General features: G+C 38.9%; 1 protein-coding gene across 1 annotated transcript in view; it reads left to right on the forward strand.

The window, feature by feature from the left end:
- The window catches only part of LOC127622074 (clavesin-2), a 34,412-nt gene that overhangs the window by 9,573 nt on the left and 10,471 nt on the right, over window positions 1–14,368 (forward strand). The window lies entirely within an intron of this gene.

A 14,368-nucleotide genomic window follows, 5' to 3' on the forward strand; every position in this document is an offset into this window, starting at 1 on the left:
ACATGAATGGCAGCTGACCCAATGATCTAATGCAAGGAAACACAGTCTGCATGGAAATTAAGAATTAAGTATGCTTAATATACTCAATTAAGGTGTCATTTATTGTTTTAATTATGGAGACACAGTGAGTGCTTTGATTGAACCTCAAACAATCCATATCTTTGGCTAATTGCACAAAATGAGTCAATGCAATGATCGATCATGTGGAATCACAGAAATGAACTGGTTTTATTAATTAAATATGGGTACTGGCGCTTTCAAGCTTCATAAAAGACACAAAAGCACCATTAAAGTAGTTCATGTTACTATGTCTGCTATATTCCATGACTTCTGAAGACAAATTATAGCTCTATGTGAGTAACAGACCAAAATTGATGTCATATTGAGATTACAGAAGTTTTATTTTTGGGTGAACTATTCCTTTATTAAGACTGAATCAACCTGGCTACATTAGGTAATAGCAAGAAGATCTTTTTACAGTCTATGTAATAGTATAGTGCTATTATTTGTATGTTATTGTTTGTTAAATGTGGAAGTAACATTTGAAACTAAGCATTTTAGCAGTTTATTGCAATGCTAGATATTTCAAGTCTTTTCATTCCTTTTCAACCTAAAATAGGAGAAGCACATTCTGGACATTTAAAACTATTGTGACAGCACTATCACAGATAACTGAGCAGCAAACAGCCATTGTGTTGTAAAATTGTCTCTGTCCATTTATCACAAACAAATCTGTGCAGAGCCATAGTTCATTTTCAGAAGCAGCCTCTTGAAACCTCTCATTTAGACATCACTTCTTTGCGGAGAGCATGGGCAGTTTGGAGAGAGGCCTGTTGACTGAATATTAATGTAGGTCCATGATGAGGCTATTCCACATTCCAGTGCCTCTTCAGACAGATTAGCCGGTGAATAATTTATCACTGCCATTAGCATTTTGCATCCAGAATGTGCTATTCCAGTCATGTGATGCTATGTGAAAGTTGGCCGCTTAAAGGCGAGCTCCGCTTAAACTTTGCTATAATTATCCTTTTAAGCAATATTAACAGGTGAGAACTGTAATAGTTTTGTTTGTTAAATTGTGCTGGGAGGGCAGAATGTCACGCATCGGACGTCTCGCAGGATCAGCATGACGGAGGTCTAGTTGATGGTGGCAGCAAACTTCGTGAAGTATGTCAGGATATTGTCTTGGCTACTTTCGTAAACTCCGTTCGCTGATGGAGGGAACAAGAGGTTGTGTCAATGTAGTGACATTAGGGGTTGAAATTGGGAGCCCCAAACACCTCTGATCTTTGAGATCCCCAGGACATACGGGTATAAAAGGAGCTGGCTCGCAACCACTCATTCAGGTTTTGCGCTGAAGAACCGAGACAAGGTCCCTGTGCGCACACAACAAGTCTCGAGAGTGAGCTAGAATCAGCTAGTCCTTGAGATAGTTGAGGTTGCAGATGCCCACTTCCCTTAGCGGGGTAAGGGTTGCCTTTGCGACTTTCATGAAGATGCGATGTGAAAGGGACAGGCCGAAGGGGAGGACCCTGTATTGTATGCCTGGCTCTCGAAGAACAACCGCAGGAAGGGCCTGTGTCAAGGTAAAATCTGAGACGTGAAAGTATGCACAAAAGTTCAGGTCTACCACCACAATCCAATCTTGATGCCGAACGCTCGCTAAAATGCATTTTTGAGTTAGCATCTTGACCGGGAGTCTGTGCAAGGCCCGGTTCAGTACTCGCAGGTCCAAGATTGGCCACAACCCACTGCCTTTCTTTGGTATGATAAAGTAGGGGCTGTAGAACCCCTTCTTCATATCAGCTGGAGGGACAGGCTCTATCACATCCTACCCAGGACCCAATCATCAAGCCACGAGGGTTCAGGGCAGGGTGGAGGGTTCTTCTCCAGCCAGACACTTTCAGCCGCTCGAGCAAGCATGACCATCAGCTCCGCACTGGCCTGCGACTGGCGACCGCACTGAAGGTGGGAGCCCAGCCGAGTCCTCGGCGTCAGACTGAACCAGCCTGCTCTCTGATGCTGCTATCGAGAGTTCATCCACTTTGTGAGCCCCGAATGAGACCGCAAACTCGCCCTGAGATGAGCCGACAGTCTCATCCCAGAATGAGGGAGAACAAACTTACTGGGGAATGGGAGGTCAGTGGGGAGTTACCCGGTGGAGCGGCTCCGATTGGGGTCCCCAGATCACCCCCAGTGCCAACCGACGTGGCCTCAAACCCGTAGGTAGAAAGACCGAGGCGGGAACCGCTGTGGTGGCTTTCCCTCTTGATTGATTGATTGATTGAAGTTTATTTCGAGCAAAATAAAATAAATAATATATACCTATAATATATACCTCTAATGAAGGAAATCCGTGACCGCAACATTGCCATGGTCATGTTCTCGCAGTGAGAACATGACCCGTCCACGAACACTGTATCCACGTGGGCAGTGCTCGTAAGACAGCGATCGTGGCAATCAGAAACAGAGGGTTAATGACCGCAACCAGGAATTAAACACAAACGGAAAGGCATCTTTAAAAAAGATGCACTCCATCAGTGCCACTCTTTTAGTAGGGAAAATATACTATTTTAGACTGTCGAAGGGCCTACGGGTGTTCTCTGTACTCCGCCAGTGCACGAGGGGGAGAAGCCGCTGTAATGCACCGTAAACCCCAACAGTTCTTTAGAGGTGAATAGAACAGCAGAGGATTCAGCTCGATGAACACAAATGCTCGGCTCTGAGGAAAAAATCTGAATGAGTGGTTGCGAGCCAGCTCCTTTTATACCCTTATGTCTGGGGGAGTGGCTTGCAAATTTCACTCGCTAATTCCCATTAGCATTTTCTCAAAGATCAGAGGTTTTTGTGGCTCCCAAGGGCAACCCCTAGTGTCACTACATCGAGTCAACATCGAGTGAGTGACAGATAGGGAACTTATTTTGGCTAATATTTATGCACCCAACGCTGATGATCAGAACTTTTTTATAGATCCAGAGGAGAAGCTGCAAGGTGTCTGGGATCCTTCATGATAAGGTTTTGATTTGGAGACTTAATCATAGTAATGCAAAAGTGTGTAGACCCTTTAGAGCAACGTTGACACTTCAGAGGATGTGAAGACTTCTGAATCCATCTAAAAGAGACAACACCTTTTTTTTCATCAGTTCATAAGATTTACTCTAGAATAGATTTTTTTCTCATATCTAAGTCACATATTCCATCTACCACTGACTGCTCAATTGGGTACATTTTAGTTTCAGATCATGCTTTGGTGTGTTTAGAGATGTTGCCGCATATAGAGCAAAGAAAATCATATAGATGGCGCTTCAGTACATCTCTTCTACAATACCCTGAATTTCAAAAAATTTTAAAGACAAAAGTCAATGTTTTTGTGGAAATCAACTGGTCCTCAGTGCCCTCTGTGGGTGTTGCATGGGAGGCGCTTAAGGCAGTTCTTAGGAGCGGATCATACAATATGCCTCATTCATTAAAAAGTTCAAAGCACAAGAATTCATAGAATTGTAAAAGAGTATTAAAACTGCTGAAACAGAGCTGAAGAGCCAAATGTCATCCAATGGTCTTAGAGAACTTACCCAGCTAAAATATAGGTACAATACTATTCTGTCATAGAAGGTTATGTTTTGGTTATTCAGGGCAAGACCACCATTTTTTTTCCACAATTCCTTCAGTGAAGTCTTCTGGAGGCAATATATTTACTTCTGCAACAGATATTAATAAAGCTTTTAAAGAATTCTATTTTGTTCTTTATAGCTCTACAACTTTGTCTACTGATAAGGATATTAGCAAATTCTTAGAGTTAGCTGAAGTGCAAACTAATGGATTCATTTCAGATTATTTTTCTTTTGGTAGGGGAATGCGGCAAAGCTGTCCTCTCCCATTTATTGTTCTGTCTTGCCCTGGAAACATTAGCAGCCACAATAAGAAAAGAGGATGATTTTCCTGGTGTTGTAGCAGGAGGTGTGGTGCATAAACTTCTATTCTATGCAGATGATATATTATTATTTGTCTCCGACCCTAGCAGGTCTATGCCTAGTCTCCATCACATTTTTAATTCCTTCACCAAATTTTCAGGATACAGGGTGAAATTGTCTAAATCGGTAGCTCTTGTTCTGACAGTATTTTGCGCTGCCAGAGCTTTCCAACCTGGCGCCTTTCAATGGCCCAAGCAAGGCATGAAGTATTTAGGAATTTTATTTCTAGCAAATTTGTTTAGTTGTTTTGTTTAGTTAATTTTGACCCATTAATAAAAAGGTTCTCATGCGTTGTTGATATTTGGGCTTCACTACATTTGTCTAAGGCTGGGAAGGTCAACGTTATAAAAATGAATTGTATCCCAAAATTCAATTATCTACTGCAGTCTCTCCCCTTCATTCAGATATTTTACAAAATATTTTTGACTTTAATAAAACCAATTAATATAGATGTCAACATAGGTTTTTCATTTGGTAACACTTTACATTATATATTTTTTAGCATTGGTTAATGCATTAGGCATCATGAACCTGGTGCTTTGAGACTGAGCAAGCATCAAAGAGTTGTACGTAATACACATTATTAAACTCTGTGCCCAAAACACATACAGTACAGGTGAGTGTAATGTCGCGGAAATGTTATTGAGGTAAATTGTTGCCTTACAACCCACCAGTCAATGGAAACAATGTCACAGTGGGGAACTTCAGGACCAAATTGCTTTAAATTTAGGACAGTAATATTGCTCATATCACAATTTACAGGTTGTCATATATTGAGCCAAGCATGTTGATGCCCATTAAATCATAGAATGAACCATAGTGCCAGAAGAGCTTGTTTTGACATACAACAAAAAGAAAAAGAAAAGATTGCCAGTTACTAGTTTCATCAAAGGCTTCACCTGTCACCCTTCCCACTGGAATGGACAGCAGCAATTAAATAATCTGACCAACAAAGACAACAATCTTAACATAAATGCACAAGGCAAATGTAACGTAAACATGGCAGTCTACATACCTTAATTTTTTTAAACAGACTATATCCGTTTTAGCTTTTAATAATGCATTAATTATCTGATAGCATGGCTAAAGGAAGGAGCATTCTGATTGGCTTACTCATTGTGGTAAGCATCCTTACCTTGGCCATTTGTAGTAGCGGGTGTGAACGTAGAGTGATGATTGAAATGGTGGTAAACAATTCTTTGAATCAGACAAAGCATAACATAAAGCTCTTATACCTGATGGTGGCGCCAAAGCGAATAAATGAATAACTGTCTGTGCTGCTCAACTGAGATGATAGATGACGAATTAGAGCGAAAACAGTAGTTTATATTAACAATCATATTTAAATATTTCACAGTGTCATTTTTCTTTTCAACCTACTGTTAGGTAATGAACAATATGTTTTTATAGCATTACAGTAATCTTTGTTAATCTTAGTTAATACAAAATTAAATTGTTCATTGTTAGTTCATGTTAGTTCATAGTGCATTAAGTACTGTTAACATAAAACTTTTGACTTTAAAAATGTATTGAAAATGAATTTAAAAATGAAATTAACATTAACAAGATTAATGCTGTAAAAGTATTGTTCATTGTTAGTTCATGTTAACTAATGTTGTTAACTAATTTCAACATATGTAGTTATCGTTTTTTGAATAGTTTAAGACCACTTTGCCTTATACGTGTATGTAATTTTTACCTCAAATTCAATTGACATATATGCAGTTGGTGAAGTGTTTTCTAAATGCTTAGATAAAGCATAAGATGAATGTTCAAATGACAGGTGTTAGGTCCTGTGGTTCAGTGTTGTGACACTGACAGAACTCAATATGTGCACTGAGTCATTAAACATGACGTTTAATGCCTAAGGGAAATTTGCACAGCTCTCCGACCCAAAAGCGCAGGGTCATGTGAGGCATTACATCAATTAGAGGATGGCATTGTCCATATGGATAACTGTCTGTATTTATCATCAACATAAGGACGAATCTACTGTAAAATATTTTTTTTGTGGTTCAGTGCTTTCTTCATAAGATTTTATGTGTGCTTTTTATTCTGACTCAAAATATGCTCCTTCACAAGCTGAAGTAAAATGTTTTTTGTTCAGACTTTTGTCAGTCTTTAAAAAAAAACCTGTCATGTGCTTCACTCAAGCTATTTTGGAAACCTAGGCAGTATCCTTGCTGCCTAATCAGTCAATGACAAAACCAACCAGGTCTCATGAACAGTCATATTAATTAGATAATTAATATATTAACATATTAATTAAGATGGTGGAATAGTGTCAAATCATTACAAAAGCAAAAACGTATTACATTTAATCACATTAAGAAAAATAAGCAAACCAACAAACTATTTTATTGTGAGTTTTCATAAGTTTACTTAATTTGGAATGAGACCAAGAAAGCATAGTTAAGGTTATTAACATACATCAGTCATTTGTTTTGCATAAAAAAATATGCAATGAGTAACCAAATTTCTTCACAGATGTTTCCTTTTTTAAAATAAAGTGTTAAATAGGAGGCTAGCTAAAATGTGATGAATGTATTGTATGCTTATCGATTAGAAATTTCAGTTTGTTGATTGGTTACAAGCATTTAATTAGTTACTACAACCCAGTTGAGTTGACTAAAAAATTTGATTTGAGTTGGACTAAAAATTTGAAAATTCTGCATATACATCGACAGCATTCAACATTCCTTTAGATGCCATTTTCAACCAACCTACAATCATAAGTAGTGAAGGATGTATCTGTACTGCCTTCAAAGGCAGACAGGATGTTACACATTTTGTTCAGCTTTTGGACCAAGCCAAGAAATAGACTTCAGTTAACAAAATATAAGAGTCAGTACATGGAATTGAATGAGAAAGTTCATTTAAAAGATTTCTTCAAACTGATTCATTCACAACTGAAACAATACTAGTCAGAAAGCAAAGGCAAGGATAGAATGGATACAAAAGAGTCACTTATGTCCTACTCTCATGTTTTTTGTCCTCTTTTCAGACTCTATTTAAAAAACTGTATCGAAATTATCGAAAATATTTTTGTGCCAGAAACTATCATGCTTTGGAAGACTATGTTTAATGTTAGTTTAGATAAGAAACATCTATCATATACCTTCATTAGCAAATGGTGGTTAAAGAAACACCCTTGATTCACAGAAAATGGCTGTTCTCAGCTAAATCAATACAAAACTGCATATTTCCAAGTCAAATAGAACTGAGAGTAGGCTAAGTGAGCCTGCTTTTCTGCAAAGCAATGCTTTGTTGTTCGCTTCTGTGCTTTGGACATGCCTTTTGTCTCTCTAAGTCTTGAGAAAAAACACACACTTGGCATCCAATAACAATAGGCCAATCTTCCCCATCCCACCCCATGCCGAGTTTCCCTGGCAACCTGTCCAACTGCCATGCTATGTGCCATCAAGATGGGTTGTGCTCACAGAGAGAGATGCATTCATGTCACTCAGCCACCATGGCCATATGTGTGCTTTATGCAGACCACTTAAAGTGTCTCTTAAAGACAAAAACAAAGGAAGTTCATTTTCCTGACAGATTGACTTGCATCACCTTTTTTGCATTCATATGAAAAGCTATAGTCATTTTCACTTCACTGTATTCCATAATTTACAACAAACAATACAACTGGCTTTAGGCACCACTCTGTGGCCATTTCAAGTGGACACTGGAGCTCACACATGCCTGTACGTTCAACAACACATCCAGCTTTGGCCACTGTGGGGCATTAATTTGGATTTCGGTATGAACAAACTGATTTAAACTTTCCATCTACTATCGCCAAATTCACAGTAAGATCAGTCTGGTTCATAGTGACCATGCCTGTCAAAAAATCAGCTGCAGCTCTCAAATAAAAAATACTATTGTTTGATGTGTCGGGTAAGTTTTGACGTCAATGATGTTTGGTATTGAGACATGTGATAACCAATGACATTTGAGTCTGACATCATTGACTTTCAGCCTGCACATATCTCCACAAAATTTTATTTCAGAGCTACATGTACAGCATTTTCATCTCACAAAGCTATCATATGATTTCAAAAGTCTTGTGCACAGGCCATATGGACTATTTTAATAGTGGTCTTTTGGTATGTGTGTGTGTGCGTGTGTGTGTGCGTGTGTGTGTGCGTGTGTGTGTGTGTGTGTGTGTGTGTGTGTGTGAGTGTGTGTGTGTGTGTGTTTGTGGTCTTTTTGGAGGTGGACAGATGTGGTCACTGTGAACTGTTCTTTTATGGAAAAGATGTATTTGAAGATTATTTAAATGTATTCTGTTTTATTCCATGAAAATAAAATGTATGTGTTTTTGAACAAAATATAATGACTAAATAATCACAGAATTTCATTTTGAGTCAATTATTCCTTAAAAACTTGGTTACTGTGCATTATAAATCCCCTTTATAAGACAGCGATATATGATATATGAAAGCACATATGGTTTTATATATAAATATAATGTTTAGCCACAGATGGCCTTAAAAAGGCAGGAGGCCTGTTTTGTCCATCCAGAAATAGCATGCTTTATGTCGTGTTGATCGAAGTACATCTGCCTATCACCACTACAGTGAAGCCCTTTCAGTCAAGCACCATCATTAGGCCTTTACAACGATTAATCTCCCTTGTATCTGTCTCAAAAGTGCCATTATAAAACTTAAGTCTTCTTAATTTAATTCCACGGCCAACCAGTTTGCTCATTCACACTTTAAAAATAAAAATGTGTTGGGATAGTTCACCCAAAAATTTAAATTGTCATGTTGTTTAATACCCGCATAACTTTCTTTTCTCCATGTGAACACAGAAGATGTTTGGCCGAATGACAGCATCAGTCACCATTCACTTTTATTGTATAGAAAAAAATGCATTGAAAGTTAATAAGTCTTTTGGCCTACCATTTCCACCATCCACCATGGTCCACGTACAAAAGTCATAAAGGTTTGGAAGAACATGATGGCAGGATTTTTAGTTTTTAGTTCTCCTTTAAGTTCCTTCCATGCTTGAATTGCTATGTTCTCAGGGCATTAGATTTGTGCAATATTTGAAGTACCAGCAGTCTTTGTCCAATAAGCAAATACAGGAGAGGATGATTCAAGGGAAGGAAAGGAAAGGAAGAGCCCTTGTCTGGCAAAGGTCATGGATTATGCCTAGCTGTAATCAACAGAACAACTTGCGTATGTGATGGCTTTGCATCTCTCATGTCAATTGGTTTGACTGGCCCATCTGGATGTTAAGGCCTGCTATCTCTCAGTAAGCAAAGAGCTTCTGCACTTCATGTTTTGCTGAGAAAACTGTACTAGACATATCTGTGCCTACAGGAAATGAGTTAGACTAATTTTGCTCATCGTGGCACAGTTGTGGTGGCGCTCTATTTGTCGCTGTAGCAGGGTGCTTTTCTGATCTACATCAAAGCTGACAGTCAGTGAGTTGAGTTTTGTCTTTGTGTTATTGATGTTGTGATGCTAAGCCTAATGGTCTGGATCTGGCAGGTGTAGATAAAATGTCTCCTGTAGAGCTTTAGTTATTGATGTGAGCAATTGCATATGTTAGAGTTTGAAGCTTCATATTAGTACTGGTTTGCTTATTTATGGTAAATTTGCCATAGAGCTATATAGATAGAGTATTGCTAAATGAAATTGCTAAGAGTTTGTATGTTAGTCTCTGCTAAAGAAAGCACATATATGGACCATTCATTGGCATTCTGGTATATATTAAACATAAAAATGGCAAGAGCTAGCTCAAATCTGGCTGCTATGTAATTTCCAGGAGTCGTGGTGCATGGAAATAAAGTCATCTTTATGAAGGTGCCAAGCTGCTACATTGAATGCTTTCAGGAAATAACTAGTTGCTAGATTGACAAAAGTTTGAAAAGTCTGTGGCATCAAATCTTTGAAAATCTTCGAGGAGTTTTGTATGAGAAAGTTAATATTAGCCCCTTTCACACATTCAGCCTTTAACAGAAAATGTACTGCAATTTTCTGGTTAGAGTTCATGTGTGAACACGACCCTTTGAAAATGTCCCTAAATGAGGAGTTATATAGATACCTATAAAAAGAGGTCAGGATGTGCTGATATAAGAAAGTTGGAGATTATGTAATTACTGCATGCCTCAACACCAGTGAATCAGATGTAAGAATTTTTTTTATCAAATTGATCAGATCATTTAAACTAGAGTGCTTTTCTTAATTCGAGTGGATGAAGAAATTTGCCAACAGCTTAAAGAAACAGTATGCGATTGCATATGATAAAATCACTAGCCTCCTTTTGGAACGTGCAGACCTCTTTGTAATGTTATACGTACACATTACTGTGCTTTTAAGCTGCAGATAGCATCTCTGCCATCGGATGCTAGCGACTGCATTTTGTTCTCTGTTGTTCATCAATATTATAAGAAGTCGTCACATATGTTCTTGTTGTCAAACAAGAAGCCTACATTTCTGGCTTAGCTGTGGAGATGTCATTTCCGGCAAACATTTCTGGCATTTGGAGATGTGTGAATGGTACTTGCAAAATGGAAAAAATACAGAAAGTCATTGCATGTGTAAAGGGTGGTACAAGAGTAATGCGGTACATTTAAAAGTAAAGGCAACCCAATGATTTTCTTGTAATTTATGAATGAAGGAACATTACATTGATATAGTGCTTTTCTGAAACTCAAATCGCTTTACAAAGTGAACGGGACTCTCCTCATCCACCACCAGTGTGCAGCATTCACCTGGATGATGCAACAGCAGCCAAAGTGTGCCAATTTACTCACCACACACCAGCTATTGGTGGAGAGGAGAGAGTACAGTTATTGAGCCAATTAATGGATAGGGATTATTAGGAAGCCATGATTGATAAGGGCCAATGGGGGGAATTTGGTCAGGACACCAGGGTTATACCCCTACTCTTTCAAGAAGTGTCCTGGGATTTTTAATGACCTCAGAGAGAACCTCATGACCTCAGGAGTTTAATGTCTCATCCAAAGGAGGGTGCCTTTTTACAGTATAGAGAGAGATAGAGAAAAAGTGGCTTGCCGGTTCCTGGACATGCTGTTGCCTGGTCCTCAGCCACTCCTCCGCCCCCCCCAGTGGACGAGAGCTACCCCTGCCCTGGCGGACGGCAACTGTCCTCATGGCCCGGACATGCCCTCTTCCTCATCACACTAAACCTTACCAATAGTGTAAAACCAAATGTGAGATGATAAACATATCATATTGTGGTACTTTTATGACACTTGCTGCCCACCCAAGTGGGTGGTTCTTGGCCAAAATAAAGCAGAATATGGACCACACTTTAAGCTGATATTCAAAAGTATGGTTACGCAAGACTATTTGTAGGTTGGGTAACAGCCACTGTATCACTCTTCTAAAGGCTATTAGAAGTCAGGTTTTCAGGAATCCTTTTACTGTACTCTGTTCGTGCAATAGGACGGTTTACTGAGTCTGAACAATATGTAATATTTGATTCTGAAAAAGGAGTCCAGCAAATTGATTTTTTTTTTTTCAATTACCCTTCTGGCGTTCAGTCGTGCGTCACCAGTAATTCCTGACAAGAGTAGAGAGGAATGTTTCATGTCAAGCCACCTAAACAAAATGTACAGACAAAATCACTGGCTCATCAGCTTGTTCTACAGTGCCTTAAAACAATACCATAAAGCTCTAAGCAAAGTGATATTGCTTTGATAAACTGTAATTTAACAGAGCTGTCTCAAACAGGTAATTATTTAACACTGCAGATTGATGTTTTAAATGGTCCCTGATTTAGAAACGATTCACTTTTAAGAGCAATTATCCAGTTGCACTACACCATTCTGGTCGATGTGACCTATTTTCAAAATCTATCATAGCCGCTTTTTATTCAAGAAAATACCTTTTGCTACAGGCAAGATAAAGCCTTTTTAAACAATGCATCTACTTTTTAGAAACCCATGGCTTTGTAAACATGATAAGATAAGATAAGATAAGCTCTGTAAACATGGGGATAATGAAAATTAGGCATTTAAAATTAAATCTCAGGCATTTTTGCCCTTGTTCCAAAACCTAGTTAGCAGCCTGTCATTCTACACTACAACAAGCTACACTGCAACAAAACTGCATATGAAGCTAGATTGATGTTGTTTATAGATATACTGATAGTTAATTACTGATTCAACACTAAAAGGTAAAACGTATCGATAAAAACTGTTTATTCTAATTAAAAACTGACTATTTGATGCAATGTTTTTTTTTTTAGCTTAGCAACATGCTGACACTTGCTGTGTGTATGACCCCATACAAGCCAGCTGCATATAGGCAGTAGGCAGCAAGGCAGCTCCAACTAGGTTCAGTCCCACTAGGTTTGGACCAAAGCCCTAGCAAAATCATCAAAGCTTAAAACTAGTAATTGTAAGAAGTAATACTGTTTTTCCAGCATTACAGAATCTGATCATGTGAACTCTCCCAAATGATTATTAAACTCCATTAAGAACAACAAGAATGGTGGTCCGGTTTAGCATGTGAGTGGGAGGATGCAGGTGGAGTAGGCTCCCGAACAATCAACTATTTTATTTGTATTTCAGGCAATTTTTAATGTCAAATAAGTGTTTGGTGATTTTCTTTTAATTATCCGACTTAAGCTGGCCAATTAGAGCGATTCAATGGCTTCCGAAAAACAATGATGGACTAAAACTGCTATCAACACGGCTGACAGTAATGGTGACAGTAGACACCCATAGACCTGGAGTACCTTGGCACAACTTTGATTTGGCTATCGATTCTGCCCTTTCCCCCATTGCAGTGTCTCTTGAGTGCTTTAAGTTGAATGTTGGATCACTGGGCCGATGCATTGACAAACTGGGATAGCACCTAAATGACTACAGCGACCACATCATGGCCCTAGAAGAAGCGGTGACTATGTTAAATATGGCCAACAAGCAACTCACTGATAAAGTGGAATACCTGGAATCCCGCTCTCGCCACTGCAAGCTCTGGGTCATAGGTATTCCTGACATATCTCTGTCCCCATACTGCTCCTTCGCCCCCCTTATAGGTTGAACTCTCTGCTTTTGTCTGATTCAGCATTCTGTGAGTACATTTCTACCTTAATAGATTATTTTTTAATTACAAATCAGACTGATTCAACCCCACATTCTTTGCTTTGGGAAACTCTCAAAGCCTTTATTAGAGGCCAGATCAACTCCTATTCATCTCATGTATCTAAATTAAGGAAGAAAAGGCAAAAGGAGCTGTCTGATAGCATCCTTAACATAGACTGCCAATATGATTTGAACCCGACTCCTGAGCTACATAAACAAAGAGTTAATTTTCAGGCGGAGTTTGATCTGTTATCTTCAGAAGCTGAGAATTATTACTAATATGTTGACAAGATCTGTCGTCTACTTGCTTACCAATTGCACGGCCATGCCGCTACTCGTTCAGTAACTCAGATTGCAAAGCCCTGTGGAGTGTTAACATCTGACCCAGAAGAAATTAATTCAGCATTTAAAGCCTTTTAATCCTCTTTGTATAGAGCTGAGGTCCCAGACAACCTGGACAAGATGAACCAATTTCTCGATAATATAGATTTTTCTCCAAATTTCATAACAAGTTGGCCGCATTACTCCTTGCTGTATTTGAGGAATCTTTAGAACGAGGCATGCTTCCACCCATACTAAGGCAAGCATCCATATATCTGATGCTTAATGGTGTGTTCAGACCAGAGGCGTAGAGAGCGTCAAATCGACCTGAAGTCATTCATTTTCTATGGCAGCCAGCGGCGCATCCGTGGCTGGCTCGTCTTGGCCGTTGTGGGCATCAGAGGAAAGTTCAAGTGCGGGCAACACTATGGTAATGAGCTTTGACGCAGTTCGGCGACAACCTAATGGAATTTAGAAGTGCTCCGCTCTAGCAAAGTCTAGAGAACACAACAGTGTAACTAATAGTGAGAAACGAATTATTGCCATGGTGGATTTTCCTGTAATATATGATCCTGTTTGCACAGGGATATATGTTTTTATTTTGGTTATTTTGGTAACAAACAATCATAATTTTTTCCATAATTTCAACCATAAACTGCCATCGATCAATTTCTTACTTTCACATTTAAAAGATTTCATGAGGATTTACGCTCCTTGTGATAGGTCGGTGAAAATATACCAGTCGACATGTCTGGACGGTTTGCGGCCCCTTTAAATATAGTTCACAAAACCAAGCATTCCAAACAAACTATATCAACTGCGTCAGAGCGTCCACGAATCTTCTATCCTCTTTTTGGCTGGGCAGCCAGAGCGAATTTTGACGCTCACGCCTCCTCTCGTCTGAACGTACGGTAAGGATGGGAAAGATTCCACACTGTGCGATTCATACAGACCCATAAGCCTACTTAACATTGATGTTAAGATTTTAGCTAAACTTATAGCTTCCCGTTTA

The sequence above is a fragment of the Xyrauchen texanus genome, chromosome 28 (assembly GCF_025860055.1).
Source record: "Xyrauchen texanus isolate HMW12.3.18 chromosome 28, RBS_HiC_50CHRs, whole genome shotgun sequence".
Classification (NCBI taxonomy): Eukaryota; Metazoa; Chordata; class Actinopteri; order Cypriniformes; family Catostomidae; genus Xyrauchen; species Xyrauchen texanus.